Source organism: Podarcis cretensis, assembly GCF_951804945.1.
Source record: "Podarcis cretensis genome assembly, chromosome: 3".
Taxonomy (NCBI): Eukaryota; Metazoa; Chordata; class Lepidosauria; order Squamata; family Lacertidae; genus Podarcis; species Podarcis cretensis.
In genome coordinates, this window is record NC_137172.1 from 1,269,613 (window position 1) to 1,275,612 (window position 6,000).

Genomic DNA, 6,000 nt, shown 5'->3' on the forward strand with positions numbered 1-6,000 from the left:
AGAACTCAGAGAAGCTTTGAGCCATGCCGCGAAGGGCCATCCAAGATGGACAGGTCATAGTGGAGAGTTTTGACTAAACGTGATCCACCTGGAGCAGGAACCGGCAAGCCACTCCAGTATCCCTGCCAAGAAAACTCCATGGACAAAAACAACAAGCCATTTCCTCAGACGCACAAAATGGAGGAAACGTTTTTCCTGCTTCCTAGAATTCTTGCTGGGCTACAGCTCAGAGGCAGAATCCCTGGCACCTCCAAGAGCTGGGGGTGGGGTCCTCGGCCTGAGACCCCAGGAAGCTGCTGCCAGTCAGGGTATGCTGGCTTCATCTGGAAGTCTGGGGAAGGCTGGTGCAGGCCATACTGAGCTAGCAAAACGGATGCTCTGAGGTTGCTTATTTCCTTTTACCCAACCAGGCATCTGGTCAGCTGCTGCCAGGATCATCTGGGTCTCCTTAGTTTGGATCCAGCTGCTGCAGGACTTCTGGCACTCTCATTTGCACCTGGGAAACTGGGGCCAGGATCACGGCTTGGGGGAAGGGCTGGAGGGGAGTCGGGAGATGGAACTGATGAAGAGTCGTCACCCCCAACGGCAGGCCAGCTGAGTCTGGGTTTTCAGCACTTTTGGAGGTTCGTGTTTTCTGAAGGCAGCTGCCCTCTGTGGCTCTTTTCCCTCCGCCGCAAAGCGGCCTGGCCTTTTGTAAACTGACCCCGGGGGCCTTGGCGTCCCCCCTTCGCCCGGAAGCAACACTATCTGACTCTCCTCTCTGCATCCTGCCATGGGTGGCTCCCAGCCAGGCCTTAGATTCCTTCCAAAAACACTTTTAGCAGATGCGCTGGGCTGGCCCTGCATCCTCGCTGCACACGGCCTAATTTTAGCACAGGCTTCTCTGCACCAGCCTCACCCCCTCCCTGCACTAGAACAGACACCTGGCCAAATAGGCAGTGAACATCTGGAGGGTGGGCTGGGGGGGGCAATGGTGGGGGGGGGTTTCAGCAATTCTGCATCTAGAAAGGATCTAGAAATAGCTGCAGTGAAGGAGTACAGAACAGTTTGGGGGAAAGGAAAGGCAGAACCCAGGGGGTGGTTTTCATTGGAAGACAGAACACAGACCCTCCAAAGGTCCCTATATATATAATTTTTATTTTTTTAAAAAAAAATCTTAGATGATCTTTATTGAATTTTTAGTTACATACTATACATACACATACATTTCACATTTGTTCTTGCTCTCCCAAGTTGACTTCTCTCCTTCCTTCTTCCGGCTTTTTTATGTCGTCTTTAACTTTTCGCATTGTCTTTGTTCATTTTATATGTAATTGTTCTTCTTCCATTTTTTCCATAAAATGTCTGTAAACAAATAAATATTTCTATATATACAATTCTTGTTGTCTGTCTATATTCATTTACAAATATTGTTCAACAATAGTCCTAAATATACATTTTTAATTCATTTTGATATTATGATCCAATAAATTTCTTGTGTTTTCCCTTTATGAGGTTTATTTCAGTTCTACTGAAATTATTAAATTTTCTAAAAAACATTCATTTCTTTAAAACATTCATTTAAACAACCTGAAATCAATGACTAGTGCCGTCTTTGCCCGGGGGTGCAAGGGGTGTGGGGCACCCGGGCGCCGAATTCTGGGAAGCTCCAAGGACCTGCCACTGAAACTGCCTAAGCTCTGCTTGGCACGGGCTGTGTTGGCGAAGGCAGTGGGTGAGAGGACAGAGGAGTGAGCGAGCGAGTGGAGGACGAGGTGGCCTTTGGCGCAACCAAGGTGGCAGCGCGGTGAAGTGCGCACAGGTGCTGTGGGGTTGCTGCCACCGCCACCGATCACCGCCCCACTCCCCGCCAAGTAGCCATCACCGGGTCCATCACATGGCGCCTGCCTGGTGCTGGAATGGTGGTCATAGCCATAGCAACAACTCGACGTGGCTGCAGAGAGAGCGTGAGGCTCGGCCGGCTGGCCGGCTGCGTGCGCAGGTGATGGTGGATGGCAGGAAGGAGGAGGAAACAGCAGCAGTTTTCACATTTCTCATGATATCCTCCTCTTAGTGGCCGCCACAGAGCACGCCTGTAAAGGTAAAGGGACCCCTGACCATTAGGTCCAGTCGTGTCCGACTCTGAGGTTGCGGCGCTCATCTCGCTTTACTGGCCGAGGGAGCCGGCGTACAGCTTCTGGGTCATGTGGCCAGCATGACTATGCCGCTTCTGGCAAACCAGAGCAGCGCACGTAAACGCCGTTTACCTTCCCGCCGGAGTGGTACCTACTTATCTACTTGCACTTTGACGTGCTTTCGAACTGCTAGGTTGGCAGGAGCAGGGACCGATCAACGGTAGCTCACCCAGTTGCGGGGATTCGAACCGCTGACCCTCTGATCGGCAAATCGTGGGCTCTGTGGTTTAACCCACAGCGCCACCCGCATCCTCATACTTAAGTATAAGTATATTGTAAATAAATGAGCAAATAAAAAAGTTTGTTTCTTTTTTCTCTCTTCTTTCATAGATAAGATAAGGTGTAAGCGTGGTGTCTGACATAAGCATAATAAAAGTGAATTTGGGGGCTAAACTAAATTTGGGGGTGCTGTGCGGATCTCTGCACCCCGGTGGTGCACATGCTAAAGACGGCCCTGTCAATGACTTCCCTCCATCTGTTCCCGTAGTTCATTTTGCATACCATACATCCCTGCATATTTCACATGAACTAAAGTTACTAAACCATTCAGTATTCCCTTACTGCTTCCATCAAAACTTATTTAAACTGCTGAATTTATCTTAATGCTGCCAGTATTTTTAAAGAAACACAATCTTCACGCGTATATTCAGTACAGGAAACATTTTCCAGTCTTCTTGAAACGTATATTCTTCTTGTTCTCTTATTCTATATGTTAAATCTGCAAGTTGCATATGCATATTCCATCACTTTAAGTTGTCATTCTTCTTTGATTTAGACCTTGCTCATTTTCCATTTTGGGGCTAACAAGACAAGGGGTACAGTAGTAACATACATAAATAGTCTTTTTTGGCACCTGGGAATTTCCATCTGAATTATCCCCAACAAAAAGGACTCCAGGGTTTTTTGGAAAGGTGCTTTTAAACATTTCCCCCCAATTCATTATATATCATTTCCCAATATTATTTTACCCTTTTACAAGTCCACCACATATGATAAAACATACCCTCAACCTCATTATATCTCCAGCACTTATCTGATTCAGACCTATTCAAGGGCCCCTATTTTCCAGGGACAGTTCCAGATTTCATAGAATCATAGAATCCTAGAATCATAGAAGAGTTGGAAGAGACCACAAGGGCCATCGAGTCCAACCCCCTGCCAAGCAGGAAACACCATCAGAGCACTCCTGACATATGGTTGTCAAGCCTCTGCTTAAAGACCTCCAAAGAAGGAGACTCCACCACACTCCTTGGCAGCAAATTCCACTGTCGAACAGCTCTTACTGTCAGGAAGTTCTTCCTAATGTTTAGGTGGAATCTTCTTTCTTGTAGTTTGGAGCCATTGCTCCATGTCCGCTTCTCTGGAGCAGCAGAAAATAACCTTTCTCCCTCCTCTATGTGACATCCTTTTATATATTTGAACATGGCTATCATATCACCCCTTAACCTCCTCTTCTCCAGGCTAAACATGCAGAAGCTGTCCCTGTTTACAGAAGCTGTTCCTGTTTCTGATTTGACAGTAGGGGAAATGTTGGAGGTTATGGAGTTATCCAGCCCCTCAGCCATCTGAAGGCAGCCCTGTATAGGGACTTTTAAAAAATGTTTAATGTTTTGTTCATATACAGTGGTACCTCGGGTTAAATACTTAATTCGTTCCGGAGGTCTGTTCTTAACCTGAAACTGTTCTTAACCTGAAGCACCACTTTAGCTAATGGGGTCTCCTGCCGCCTCCACGCCACTGGAGTACGATTTCTGTTCTCATCCTGAAGCAAAGTTCTTAACCCGAGGTAATATTTCTAGGTTAGCGGAGTCTGTAACCTGAAGCTTATGTAACCCGAGGTACCACTGTACAGTCACACCTCGGGTTACAAACGCTTCAGGTTGTGTTTTTTCGGGTTATGGACCACTGAAACCTGGAAGTACTGGAATGGGTTACTTCTGGGTTTCGGCAGTTGTGCATGCGCAGAAGCGCTAAATCATGCTTTGCGCATGCGCAGAAGCACTGAATGCGCTGCTGTGGGTTGCGAACGCTGTGGGTTGTGAACGTGCCTCCCACACGGATCATGTTCGCAACCCGAGTGACCACTCTGTGTGTGTGTTTGTGTGTGTGTGTATGTGAATATATTGGAAGCCGCCCAGAGTGGCTAAGAGGCAGATGGGTGGGGTATAAGTAGTAAAATTATTATGGAATAGGATGTCCCTATTTTCATTGGAGAAATGTTGGAAGGTATGTACAACCTCAAAACACAGTTAGAATCGTAGAATTGGAAAGTTGGAAGGGACCCTCAGAGACCATCTAGTCCAGCCCCTGCAATGCAGGAATTAGGTGGGCAAAAGAAGTCAGGCCAGAGATGGGAGTAGCTTGAAACAGAGGCAGGCAACCCAGTAAGCTGCAGAAACTGATAAGCGTGATGAGAAGAGCTCGATTTAAAGTCTTGGCTGAGTCAGCAGAAAGAAAGGGGCAGGTTTTGGCTGCTTCCCAGAGAAGGAGCATGAGCGCATGATGCTGGGGCGGAAAGAAAGCGAGCGGAATCGCAGATAAGGCTCCGGAGCATTAAGCCTGCTGGGAAGAAAGGAGGATGAGATTAGGGAGAGAAAGAAAAAGAGAAGAGGATCGCGAGGCTTTGGGAAGAAAGGCAAGGTTAATCTACGGGCTGCTTAAGCGGCTGGGCTCAGGGGACACACAGGAGTCTCCTCAAACGGTGAAGGATGCAGAGCAAGGAGAAAGGATGATCCTGTCGGCACAAGAACTGTGTATGTGTGTGGAGAAATGAAGTTCGCTGGCTGAAACTCCCAGATTTTTTCTTTGTACTTGTGCTGGGCCCAGGGGTAACCCAAGTAACACGGTCCAGGTCCGGTCCCGAATCCAAGGATTCTGCGAAGAGTCAGTCCAACAGGGCCAAGGCAGGACACGAGGCAGGAAACCAGGCTAGGTCAGGCACAGGGTCTCAGGCAGGTTCTAGCATACAGCAATGTTGCTCCCACAACCTGGGGCAGGGTCCGACAGCCTTTTATCTCTGTCGGGGTAACGGCCGGTCCTGATCCCCTGGCGACTCATCTCCCTGTTTCGCCCAAAGGCGAGAACTCCTCCTGCAAGTACTCAGGTCTCTCCTTCTCTCAGTACATTTCCAAGCACAATTCAAAGTGTTGGTGCTGACCTTTAAAGCCCTAAATGGCCTCAAAGGCCCAGTATCCCTGAAGGAGGGTCTCCACCCTCATTGTTCTGCCCGGACACTGAGGTCCAGAGGTCCAGCGCCAAGGGCCTTCTGGCAGTTCTATCACTGCGAGAAGTGAGGTTACAGGGAACCAGGCAGAGGGTCTTCTTGGTGGTGGCACCCACCCTGTGGAACACCCTCCCTTCAGATGTGAAGGAAATAAGCAGCTATCCCATCTTTAAAAGACATCTGAAGGCAGCCCTGTTTAGGGAAGTTTTGAATATTTAATGCTGGATTGTTTTTAACAGTCGATTGGGAGCCGCCCAGAGTGGCTGGGGAGACTCAGCCAGATGGGCGGGGTATAAATAAATTATTATTATTATTACTATTACTACTACTACTATTATTATTATTATTATTATTATTATTATTATCTCAGACCTGAGCCTCTGCAGCTCGGGAGACATCAGTGGGTGACTATACCCAGAGACCGCCTCAGCCTCCCCTGACCCAACCGGCAGTGGAGCAGCTGTGAGCGATGGCCCAGCTGGAGGCAAGGAGGTCATCCCCGCATCTGGAGCCAGGGCAGGCTCAGGCCCCTGACTCGGCCCAGCTGGTGCTTGTTGCAGGGGAACCTGTGCAGAATGGGACCCTTCAGGATCAGGCTCCAGA

At 48.5% G+C, this 6,000-nt stretch overlaps 1 long non-coding RNA gene across 1 annotated transcript in view; it reads left to right on the forward strand.

Moving 5' to 3' along the window:
• LOC307212024 overlaps positions 1-6,000 on the forward strand; it is a 448,212-nt gene extending 442,212 nt beyond the window's left edge. The window contains exon 4 of the long non-coding RNA XR_013836737.1: positions 5,887-6,000. This is a non-coding gene — a long non-coding RNA (uncharacterized lncRNA). The remainder of the gene's footprint in view (positions 1-5,886) is intronic.